Genomic DNA, 13,354 nt, shown 5'->3' on the forward strand with positions numbered 1-13,354 from the left:
AAAAGGGTGAAATGGAGGAGAAGACTTTGTGATGAGCTGTGATGATACCTTGGCTATTGTACAAGTCTGAATGGCAAACTAGGCAATGATGTAATCATTTGTAATTGGTCCCAGTTGCTCGTTTGATTTTGACTGGCATTTTAGCACAGCCAATTAGATCCCAGGGTGGGACAGTGGCATCGAGCTTCATGTCTTACACGCTGTGTGCTGGAGGAACATGGTTTTTCTCTGATGCAGAAGTCGAAGCAGGAAATGTAGCAGAAAAAGTATTACACGCATACACACACATGCACACATGGACACAGTCGCATGACTGCAGGACCTGCAGCAGACATGCAGTGTTACATGAAAGGCATTCATGCTTCAGATGACGAGCTTTTTGTCTATTTAAAATAACATGAAAGTGTTTCTTATCCATACACATGCATTTGTAAATGTTTGGCTAAAGCCTCAAATTGAATTGGATTTGAGAAATGTAAAGTAGCGACTGCCTTTGTTTGTTTGTTCAGTTTTTTATCAGAGTAACATCCACCCATCTATTACTGCTAATCTGGATCCAATTCATCAAATTACATTTGTTCCTCATTGTTCACCAAAGTTCAGTGTATCAAAATATGACATGAAATTAAATCAGCAGACATTGTTGAGTTCTTTCTGTTAAAATAAGGTGTTTATTTGCCTAAGTGCATCCCTTAGAAGCAAAATAGTCTTTCACCTCTTTCGATTACCAGCCTGATGGATGTGAATGAAACGATAATTTACATATTTCCCTACTATTTTCTGCTATTTCCTCCACAGTTCTTCAGGTTCTGCCTGTTCTGACATGACAGCAGATCTACAGGCTGAACTGAACATTTAATAAACTCAAAAATAAAAAAATAAATAATCAAACTGTGTCTAATGCTGACTTTCAACTTCACTGCCCAGTGCTGTTGTACGTCCTGTTATCGTCGATGGTTAGTTTTGGTAACTGTAGTGAAGTAAAAGTAACTGCCTAATGGCTGAAACATTATTACATAAAATAGTCAGTTTAGTGGCTGTTTATTGGTGCTGCCCATCTGTGTTCAGATTTGATCTCTCTCTGCCAGCTGCCATCTGCATTCAGCCCGGCCACAATTACCCACAGCCAGAAGAGAACGCTCCTTGTGACCCATTCATGCTCCTTGATGCGAGGTCAACCCTTAATTGGCTAGAGTCCCTATCTGTCCCACAATACGGGCCTTTGAAAGAGAGAGCTGTGATTAAGTTGTGGCTGTTTGGTTTTAGCTACACAAAGAGAGGCTCTCTAAAACACTTAGTGGCTTCGAGTAGCCTAATTCAAGCCCTTTTTGTTTACTCTGATCTCTTCCACACCTACCAGCAGAAGAGGATGAACTGCAGGATGGAAAACACACATTGGCTTGTAATGCTGTACTTGAATATCTACACATCAGTATCAACTGTAGAAACTATAAGTGGTGTTCAGCAGAGTTCTGAGCAATCAAGAAGACAAAAGGAAACTTCCTGGGTCTGGGACCATCTACTCTTAGTGATTTGTGAAGATCTAGAGAGTTGCTTCACATGGCTTTTGGAGGACGGGGTGTAATTGAACATATTGCTTAGTTCCTGCAACAATCAGTGCTGCAAAGTCCAGACGAAAAGGTCAGAGTTTCATTTTAAACTATGCATTTATTGCAATTAGTGAGTAAAACTAGAATTGATGTCGATAGAAATTAGGGGTGCAACGATACACAAAATTCACGGTTCGGTTCGATACTTTGGTGTCACGGTTCGATATTTTTTCAATACAAAAAAAAAAATGTTCATGCCTTTTTAATTTGTCATTTTTTAAAATGATAAATATATATTTTAACTCAAAAATACAGTTTTTAAATTGAATGTTGCTGAAACAACAAAGTAATAAAAAAATAAATCTATCTGATCGAGAAATCACTCTTCTTTGGAAAAGAGAGTTTATTACAGAGAAATGGCTCTTTCCAAAATAAAAGCTATACTATACGCTTCTTCTGGGCTATATTCTCAGCAGCATATTAAACATATCAGGTCCCCATAAGGAGAATCCTGTGCTAACGGCTGTCTAAATGACTCGGGTAAAGTTTGTACCATGCGTGCTTGTTTTTGTCTGCTTCCACTTGTCTTTGCACTAGGATGATGTCGGAGTAAATGTGCAGTCATATTCGTTGTGTTCCCACAGCTAACTGCGCTAACGCACTAGTTCCCACCAATGTAATTGAGCATTGTGTGGCACATCCAACATACTGTTTTACTTTTGTCCATGACTCGCTTACCTTCAGGGTCATACGTCACATGAAAACCAAAATAGTTCCAAACGCCAGATCTGAATGAGGGTGGGGGAGGTTCAATTTGCCATGTTGCAAGGAGAGCTTAACGTCTGTCTCGCTAGCTTGCCCTGCGCTCAGTGAATCTGCGTTGGACTACTCCGCCTAGGCTGCACTGTCGAGCGCAGATCCACTGAGCGCTCAACACAGACAGCATCGTCAGAAGGAAAGTTGATAAAATAAATTAAAAATGTTGTATTGTTCGATATATATGCGTACCGAACCGAAAGCACTGTATCGAACAGTTCAATATCGATACGAGTATCGTTGCACCCCTAATAGAAATGTAGAATGTGAAGAGTTGGACCATTGAAGCCTACTGGAAGATGTTTTTCCGACATCTGACATGGTTGGGTTTGATTAGGGTTAGAGCATACATTATAGCCAATGGACCATCGTGATCTAGGCCCTGGAGTACTCAGATGCAGTACGCAGATGGATGGAGGAGATGGAGGAGGCAAACACAGATAGCAAAGATTGTAGCTTGATCGAAGAAGCGAGTTAAAAATGGAGGAATTTCTCTAGACTCGTCTCCTTGTCAGGATAGAGTCAGGTGGGAAGGTAGATGGATGTGAAGCTATAATGGTGACTGTGTCTGAGGGATGAGGAGCTTACGGCCTTGTCATCAGTCTACCTTAGTCTTCACTGTCAGGCCTTATGAACAATTCAGCTCAGCCTCCAGCAGACTGAAGAGATTCTGTCACAACGTATAGATTTATCCCATGTTAGATATATTAAGTACAGAGGACCACTTGGAAGGTAAGTAACCTGACGACCCCCAAACCCTTTCAAATAGAATTATATGTGAACAAATATATCTTGGAGTTATTTTTGCCTGTCTGATCATGTTTTTACCTGTTATGTCAGCCTCCTCTTCTTAGATATATCAGAATATTTGTGGCACCAGATATTTGCAATTTCGATCCCTTGGTGCTTGATAGTTTGATAGAAAGCACCTAAGCATAGAAAAAGCTTTGTTTGATTGGGTGTGAATGGGTGAATGAGGTGAAAAGTAGAAAAACGCTCCTCTTATATAACCATCATTAGCTTACAGCTTGGAGTATTTAAGGTATGTGCTAACTAAAAATAAAGATGATAATTTATTAAACTTTTAATGAAATTTGCAGATTGTTTCGATGGAGTTTAATAAACTCAGCTGTCTGCTCCTTGCTATCTAAAATATAACAGGACACTGGAGTAAACTCTCGACCATCTAACACTTCTGTTTAATCAGTTTTCTGCTTGACGTTTATTCAGCTGTGTGACAACTGTAACTTTAATCTCAGCCAAACCGATTTACTCAGGAACAAATAAAACACTGAAAAAAGCCAAACAATAACATTTTTAAATTATCTAAGTGACTTATACATCATGTTTAACCTGAGTAGAGACAGACCGCGAGGGTTTGAAAACGATTTGCGGGGAGTCCGGTGTTCTCACGGGCTCTAGTGAGCCTTGAATCCCGTTGAAACCAAGCACATCATTGTTTTTCTTGTGACATTACCAATAAGTGTGATGTGTCACATGGCCCTCGTCCTATTGAAAAAACAAAAGTTGTATCCAAGATGGCCGACTTCTAAATGGCCACCATGGTCACCACCCATCTTGAGGAGTTTGCCCCCTCACATATACTAATGTGCCACAAACAGGACTTTAATATCACCAACCATTCCCATGTTATTACCGTGTATCCATATAAATGGCCCACCCTGTATATACATGTGCTGTTCATAAAATTAGAATATAATAAAAGAGTTGATTTATTTCACCAATTCCATTCAAAAAGTGAAAGCTGTATAATGTATACATTTATTCCACACAGACTGATAATCTACAAGTGTTTATTTCTTTTAATTTTGATGATCATAACTGACAACCAATGAAAACCCCAAATTCAGTGTCTCAAAAGATACTGAATTTGGGGTTTTCATTTTTTGGATGTTAAACTTAATTGTTACACCTGGTAAAGCAGCAACGCTGATCATTTTATTAAAGATAAAATAATTTAGATAGTTCTTAACTAGAGCTGGGCGCTAGAACGATAATGATATGTATTGCGAAATAACTTTTTCTCGATAGAAAAATTAAACTATTGTGATAGGCCTCATCTCTCTTGGCCTCTTAAAAAAAAAAAAAAAAAAAAAAAGAACAGCCAATCCAAATTAAGTAGCGCAGAGCCGAACCAATCACAGCCGCAGCGTCACGTGACTTGTTACGTGCAGCACAAGTGCCAAGCCGCACATATGTATATATGTTTGGGAAGCAGCCAGCCGCCGTGCCGCCCGGGTAATGAAGGAAATGAGTGTGCCGACTAGAGAAAAATCAACCGAGAGCGTGAGCGAAGGTTACCGAAGAGAAAAAAGATGATGGTTCCAATGCCGAGAGATTGTCGAACGGAAGGGCCATAGAAGTTCCGTAGTGTGAAGGTATTTCGGCTATTTCAAGTCTGACAAAAAACAGAGCAGCGCGCACTGTAAATTGTGCCGAAAGCAAGTCTGGAAATACAATAAAGCGGTGCATGCTCAATCTCTGGCTGGAAGCGCTAATTCGTCATTCGGCTTTTGTCAGACTAAAGTAACTGTTAAAACTGTTTGAAAAGCGAAGCTATACAACAAGAGATTGAGAATTTCCTTTTAGTTCTCAGTTTATTTGATATTGACAAAAGTTAGTCAATTTTGTCTGTTCTTCTGTAAAATGAACTAAGATTTATTTTTAGAATTAATATTTTGTTTCTAAGTGGAATTGACAATTTAGTCTGTTTTGTTTGTTCTATTTTGAAACTTAAACGCTTTAGCGGCTGCGTTTTGTGTAGTTTGCAATATTTGCCTTTATTTATCTGAAAAAGTCTCATGTTCCTTAAGTACATCTACCCTGTTGAACTTATTATGGGAAATAAATATTTAAATTAAAACAAGCTGCTGATTATTTCACATTTTACTTGTGAGCAACGGCACATTTAAATCTTACAAATATAGTTATTTGACTTATATCGTGATAAATATCGTTATCGCCAGAAATGAAAAAAACATATCGTAATATGAAAAAATCTTATATCGCCCAGCTCTATTCTTAACTCTCAGTGATGCTGCAGTGTTTGTTTGAATTTGAGACCTGAAGGAGATGGAGTTTTGGACCCAGATGAGTCTGTGAGGCTCCTGACTACGGCAGCCGTAATGCTCCAACAATCCATCAAGCGGTGCGGCTTCATAGCTTACCAAAGTCGCACTAAAACATTTTTTGACATATTTTTGAGCGCCGTGTACCGCATAAAATCGGTTCGAGGTCAGTGAGCACAACCAGAATTCATACATAAGGCGCACTGTCGATTTTAAAGAAAATTAAGGGATTTTAAGTGCGGAAAAATACGGTAGCTAATGTAGTAAGCTAATAGTTTAGCTAAAAGAAACTATGAAGAGAACAGCTCCAGATTCCAGGCTGTTGTTCATTTCACACACATGTGAGCTGTAACAAAGACTTTGAAAAACAAGCTAGTTACTTTTGGTTTATGAGACTTCAAACATCAGACTGGTTTGAACCAAATGAAGGGAACAGTAAGAGATAAAATGTAATCCTATTGGTTTATCCATCACTGGTGCTTGTTACACACAAAATGATGAAAGAGGCTAATAACATAATATATGCATTATTCATAGCAGTATAGTCCAGTGTTAAAATGAACCAGAACTACAGAATGAATTACATTTAGGCTGATGCTGTTGATTAGATTTGGAGGATTCCACCTTCATACCAGCTTTATTCCGGCTAGGGTTGAGAAATCAGGCGTGATGTACACTGAACAAAAATATAAACGCAACACTTTTTGTTTTTGCTCCCATTTTTCATGAGCTGAACTTAAAGATCTGAAACATTTTCTACAAACACAAAGGACCCATTACTCTCAAATATTGTTCACAAATCTGTCTAAATCTGTGTTAGTGAGATCTTCTCCTTTGCCGAGATCATCCATCCCACCTCACAGGTGTGGCATGTCAAGGTGCTGATTGGACAGCATGATTATTGCACAGGTGTGCCTTAGACTGCCCACAATAAAAGGGCACTCTGAAATATGCAGATTGATCACACAGCACAATGCTACAGATGTCACAGCTTTTGAGGGAGTGTGCAATTGGCATGCTGACTGCAGGAAAATCTACCAGAACTGTTGGCTGTGAAATTAATGTTCATTTCTCTGCCATAAGCCGTCTTCAAAGGCGTTTCGCAGACCACATGTAACCACACCAGCCCACACAGCAAATTCAAAAGTGTTAAATGTTTTGGTGTTAATAGTCTTCTTGCAAAAGTAGAGTTAATTTTACTCTAAGCAGAGTCACATTCTTTTAATGTAACTCTGAGGTGTAAAATGATAGTAGTTAAAATCGAGTGTTAAAAATGAGTGTTTCTCTGTCAAATCTGGAGGTGTTAAAATGGAAACATTAACTCTTGACCTCTTAACTCTGAACTCCTAGAGGGGCTATGACACCAACAGAGTAAATTCACAGACTCCGCCCCCAGCACGGCTCCAATCGAAGCTGAAGTGAAGCCGTTTCAGAACATTTTGCTCTACATATTTGAGTTGTTTGCCATGCTTGGTAAGTCATTCTTTCAAAGATTGTTTCAATTGTTATTAGCTTTTACTTCTGTGGCTCTTTGGAGTTGAGACAAAGCTGTGTGAAAGGCATTAGCCATGTTGCTCGGTGATAGCATAATATTCTGTTTTAGCTAGCTGAAAGGTATTGTTTGCGGGCAAATACCACAGCCTTGAAAAAAAGCTTGCATGTGAATTTTCAGTCAAACTTTTGGTCAAATACACCTAAAACAATGTCTAGAATGTGAAATGTCGGTATAATGGTGCTACTTGAAGCCTGAAAACGATCGCCCATAAAAATAAAAAAAAACACGAGCAAACAGCAGTAGCAGACGTCCTGACTGGATTCTACGTTAGCATAGATCCCTCCAGAGTTTTGTGCACACGGTTTAGGTAAAAATGAAAAAGGTTGAGGTTTTACATTTAGTTCAGTATTACCTGTTGCCTGTGTCTTTGTCTTTTGGGAAAATACTTTACACAAGTAATGGCTCAAAGAGGATTCCTTTTTTTTTTTTACTGTGCTGCAATTGATTACCGGATTATTTGTGCCATTAATTAGTGTCAACTAATTTTTATTCAATCTCCGCACAGGATATGCTTGTGAAGATGGAATATGGGGGAGAGCAGAAGTGCGCTGAAGTTCCACAAAGGGATGAATGAAGGACATGCATATTGTATTGAAGAAATAAGTGATGAGAATGCTGTTATTTGCATTTACCAGCTCACCCATGTCAGACCTTTTGATAAACAAAATTCTAATGAAAGTGAGAACATGTATACTGTTACATCTTTCAGAAAATGTTTTGAAATTGTGGTGCACAGTTCAGAATAAATGTTTTTCAAAAACCATTGCGTCTTTTTAGTAAATGTTTATTTCCAAAAGAAATTTCTAGAAGTTCAGAACAGTAAAATTCCCGCTTTTTAGAATGAATTAGAAGATAACTCTTACGTAGTTAAATTAAAATACTCTTTGAGAGTTAATATATAAACTCTTAACACCAAGTGTTAAATTATCAACTCCTGAACAGATTTGGTGTTTAACACTAAATCAGAGTTAACGTACCAACTCTCCAAAAAGAGTTAAATTAACACTCTCTGGTGTGGACCCATATAGACACTTTAATAGTGTTGAAATCAAATCCGACAGTGTTAATTTGGACATGCTGGATTTGCTGTGCAGGACCTCCACATCCAGCATGTTCACCTCCAGGATGGTCGACCAGGTGGAGACCAGCCACCAGCTGCAGCAACAGTCGGTTTGCATAACCAAAGAATTTCTGCAAAAACTGTCAGAAACCGTCTCATGGAAGCTCATCTGCATGCTCGTCGTCCTCATTGGGGTCTGGACCTGACTGCTTATTTTTTAAAATAAGCATTTTATTATTGTTCAAAGGTCTTAAGCTGAATTAGAATCACAGTTTAAGTTGAAATGAAGTTTTACATGCTGGTCTTCATGTTTAAGTTGACTTGGTACCAAAAAGAAGAAAAAACTGGTAGAGTTACCGTTTACCTACGCGTTGTATGGATTTCAGAGCGTGTACTTTTTCCACTGTTAAAGGTATAGGAAGTTTTTTTTTTTTAAGTTTCTTTAAAAAGAAAAGAATATTGTACTCATAAATATACACTGGTTTGCTTGTCATTACATCAAGAAACTGATGCCTTTTCATAACATTAGAATGAATGGAGCGAGTCCGGGTTTGTGAAAGGTGCCAGACTGCCCCGCTGTTTAGGATACAGTGGCTGAGATGGACATTTGCTTTTGCCTGATCACATTTCATGTTTGTGGGTAGAGAACGACCGCAGTGTGCAACTTGGTCAGATTAGATGTTTTTGTAAATGATGAGCATATTTATGTATGAATTCTAGTGCACAGTAGCGTGTTGCAAAGACATTTTAGAGAGGGTACACGGTAGGGCTGGGCCATATCATACTGTTCACGTTGGGCAACGATAAGAAAATTAAATATCGTGATAGAATATGGGTAAAACGCGCATGCGCAGTGCCTTTGTTTACATACGCACATGGCGGAAAAAGCATGTCGGAGAACGAGGAGGGCGAAAGCGGCTCGTTGAATGAAACGGATGAACCAGAACTGGTTTGTAAAAATGCTGCAACTACAGTGGTGTGGAACTGGTTTGGCTTTTGGCCGTCAGATACACAACAAAGCACTATTTTTGGTAGCGCATGCTAGCGGGCCGTCGTTATTACCGTGTTTTTTGGAAAATAAGGCGCACTTAAAATCAATTCTTTGATTTTTCTGAAACTCGACAGAGCCCCTTATAATCCCGTGTGCCTTATGTATGAATTGTGTTTACTGACCTCGAAATGATTTTATGTACACGGCGCTTGAAAATCTGTGAAATGTTTTAGTACGACTTTGCTAAGCTACGAACCCGCACCGCTTGATGGATTGTCGGTACATTACGGCTATCGTAGGCAGGAGCCTCGCGGAGTGATACAAACTGTGCTTTAACATAATATTACCGTATTGTGTGTGTTTGTGTGTGTAACCTCTTTTTAAGTTTTGTGGATATTATACATGGTTATGCTGAGGATATGTCGGCCAGTTTCCACTGGAAATGCCTTTTGGTTAAACTGTCAGCGAGGAATTTGCACTGTTACATTTTTATATAACTTTAATGGACATAAAAAAACAGCTGCTTGTTTAAGTGAAAATACATTGATGGCTTTTTTTGCACTAATAAAGTTGTGGAGTTGTAAAGTATTTTGTCTAGTGTCAATTATATCGTCAGTTATATCGTTATCGCAAATTTTCAAACGTATATCGAGATAAATATTTTTGGTCATATCGCCCTGCTCTAGTACACGGTGTGTGTGTGTGGGGGGGGCTTTGGGGAAAAAAAGGCTCCACTAAACATCTGATAGTATTTCTGTTTGAAATCTGTTATTTATTTTTAGTCCTTTGCAGAAATCTTTCGATTAGTGACTTGCTGGACACAAACTGCATGCATTACATAGAGGAAGTAGCAGGTAGCTGGACGTGTTCTGGTCTTCCTTCTGTTCTTGTCATTTCAGAGCGACTCTGAGCAAAGACAAAGAGTGACATCTTCCCTGGACAGCAGCCTGCTTATTATTGTCCTCTCCGACTTTAGTCCGTTTTAATAATGGAACATGACTTGGGGAAAAGGTGCAGTGCCGCAAAGACACACAGATCTGAGTTTACTTCTGCTTGTAATTGTGGCTGCTGACAGGGTCCAGCTGCAGTGGGATATCTGACAGTAGCCTACACACACACACACACACGCACACAGACACCACATTATTAGGGTTTGTGTGTCTCTTTGAGCTGTGCTCAGGCTTCCCGCTGTCTGCCGTTCACTCTGTCACAGTAAGAGGATATGAATTTGAGTCTGGCTGACATACACGGCTGAGTAGATGAAAATGTGTAGTCTTGTTTACAGTTAGATATTTTTTTAGTGCAACAGATTTATAATCCTAAACTGTAGACAGAGGAGTTTGCAGCTGTCATTTCACCCGGATGCTGGGAGATTAATGGCTCTCTGGCTGATGTAAGCTGTATTTACACTTGATGGGTGACAGTGTAATGACTTCTCGTACACTACGGCATCAACACTTTGTAGCAACACGTTTTCATACAAATGAAAATACTTTCCTGAATAGTAAATGTCGGCTTTCCTGTCCCGTAGTGACGGTCATGAATTCTAAACAATGACACAGTAAATGCAGTGAAAAACGATCTACCTCTGTTAGCTAGGTAGCTCCGAGTGATGCTGTCAGCATTAGTGACAAAGCTGCCTTCTATTCCATTCTATTCAATTGTACAGTAGACCCTACAATAATAGATACAGAGAAAACCCAACAATCATATGACCCCCTATGAGCAAGCACTTTGGCGACAGTGGGAAGGAAAAACTCCCTTTTAACAGGAAGAAACCTCCAGCAGAACCAGGCTCAGGGAGGGGCGGCCATCTGCTGTGATTGGTTGGGGTGAGAGAAGGAAGACAGGACAAAGACATGCTGTGGAAGAGAGACAAAGAGTAATAACAAGGATGGTTCAGTGACAAAGCCTTTTTCTATTGGCTCAAACGTATTTTGTGGCTAAACCGTTGAGAAAGACACGTTTGGAGCACTCCCTTTTGACCAGTGTCAGTACACCATGCAGGTACCCAGTGCACAGCTTGTCCCTGTATCTCTCAGCGTGAGTGCAACATTGCAGAGAGCGGGTCCTCTGCTAATCAAAAGGTTGGTAGTTTGATCCTTGGCTATTCAAGACACAATAACAGCAACAACTCCAGCTCCAGGAAAATTCCACAAGCAGGGAATACGCATGATCATTTATTTATTACAGATGTGTGACTGCTGGATGGCATCTTGGCCCACAGGGCAACTAATGCTAACGATGAGGGCTGGAACAAACAATAGGACAGCAGTTTATGAAAATATCACAAACGAAGGAGAAGGATTGGTGGAGGTTTGCTGAACATGCCTCGCAGCTACAGCTTGTCAGAGTATCCTTGGGCAACATTCTTGAACTGTAGTTGGATGTGTGTGAGTATTAGATAGAAAGCACTTTGGAGTAGAATTGGTGGATGAGGAATGTTGTTAAAAAAGTGCTTTCTCTCTAACAGTGTTTTAAAAAAAAAGCTGTAGCTGCACTCATAGCAAACAGAAAAATAAATCACAGCGATAAGGAGAAACCTTAGCTTTTTATGTTTTGTGGCAGAGCCAGCATGTGTGTGTGTGTGTGCCTGCTGCATGTGTGTACTGTGTATGGGAGCTGTTGTCCCCTGTGTCTCAGGCCTCCCAAACGGCAGTGATTTAGGGGCAGCCATTATGAGCAAAGCGCTGTTAATCCATCCGCCAGACTGGAGTGATAAAAGTTTCATTAAACCATTGATCTGCCACCTCTGTCACTGGAGGCTTGGTCAGCATGTCGCCACACTGGAAACACACCATCGTCATTTATAGAGGAGCTGCCTGCATGACACAAAGACGCTGAAAAAGCAACTCACACAAGACAATGAATTTCTTTAGCATTAATGTTTCAGCCTGCCAGTAGGGTTACTGGCCCATCTGATATTATGTTTATTATGTTTCTCTGCTCTCACTTTCACTCTATGCAGACCTCCCAATAACGCATTGTTGCAGTAAGTCAAATACGAACAAGTGTTACAGCTAACATAATGTGACAAACACGTAGAGGGAGCCGACAGGGAAAGCCAAATCGACTGAGCTTTTCTGTGCACAGTTAACACCAAGTAGTGCAAACACATAAAGTCGTTGGCATGTCGTTCTAGCACACACTCCTGTGCTGTTATGTCTTGTAGTGAACATAGACACAGATGCACAGACCAAACCTCCTGAGTGGACTCAAGAAGTAAGGCTGAGTTCAGGGCTGGTGTCCCTTGACAAAATACTGGGGAGCTGACTCTGATGTGCAAGATGGTTAGAAAACGTTAAATCCACACAAGGAAAGAGCTACATGTAAGTGCAAGTACCAGTTCGTTTAACGTTTACATCACTAAAGTGAAAAAAGTGAGTACAGCGGTGAGCAGCATGCATGTAAAAAATGACAGGGTCATTAAGTTTTCCTCTTTGGGTTTAGCTGGCTGTCCCCAGGGAGCTCTCATATTCAATTTTAAGGTCTCTGACCTTACACAAGTCCTTCCTCTTTGATACTAATATCATGAAGTCATTATCTAGCAGTTCATATCATGATTATGTTTTCATATCTCGTACCTCAAGCAGCATGGTGGTGCAGTGAGGGGGTCTGTACTTGCTGTACTTCACCTTTCACACAGCGTCAGGACGGCCTTCATTCTTTTTTCGCGGCCCTTGAGTCTGAGAAAAAGTCTAATCTAATCTTGAGCAATCAGTTACTCAAAATCACATTAATCTAGAGTAAGTAAAACACTGATCACTGCGTCGTTTACTTCATTAGCACAATTCTCTAAAGCACAGTCGTGTGCCTCAGTCTGGGTAATCTCATTTACAGTCATCGCGTCAGTGTAAAACAGGAAGTCTGACTGTCTTTGGACAAAGAACTGTGCACTCGCTGGATCTACAGCCGTATATGTGCATTACTGAAGGTCAGCTCTGCTCAGCCAACAGGAAATTGCTGACGGAGCGAGAGGATGTAGGAGCAAGCTATTAGGCAGTTATCTGCCTGCGGGCTTGTGGTGAGATGAGTTTGCCTCCCTGGTGAGTTTCTTCATCTCCTCACAGCTTGATGCTCTCAGAGCAAATGTGTCAATACTTGCTGTAGGCCCGACCATCTTTCCATGTAGTTGTTGGTCAGATTCACGTACAGATGCTAACGTGGACGCTCAAGTGGCTTATCCAGCTCTATAGAGTTGATTGGAGGAGAGGTAGAGCTGAGAAAATGCTACAAATGCTCTGTTTGCAATTTAATGTAGACAGAAAATGTGAAAACTTCCATAAAGCTCTC

General features: G+C 40.1%; 1 protein-coding gene and 1 long non-coding RNA gene across 14 annotated transcripts in view; both read left to right on the forward strand.

Moving 5' to 3' along the window:
• The window catches only part of LOC113007008 (serine/threonine-protein kinase BRSK2-like), a 149,472-nt gene that overhangs the window by 16,795 nt on the left and 119,323 nt on the right, over nucleotides 1–13,354 (forward strand). The gene's annotated exons all lie outside the window — the stretch shown is intronic.
• LOC145428826 (uncharacterized) lies at nucleotides 873–7,773 on the forward strand. The gene is made up of 2 exons (XR_013909151.1): nucleotides 873–6,928; nucleotides 7,516–7,773. It is a non-coding gene; the product is annotated as an uncharacterized LOC145428826 (long non-coding RNA).

The sequence above is a fragment of the Astatotilapia calliptera genome, chromosome 1 (genome assembly GCF_964374335.1).
Source record: "Astatotilapia calliptera chromosome 1, fAstCal68.1, whole genome shotgun sequence".
NCBI classification, from domain to species: Eukaryota; Metazoa; Chordata; class Actinopteri; order Cichliformes; family Cichlidae; genus Astatotilapia; species Astatotilapia calliptera.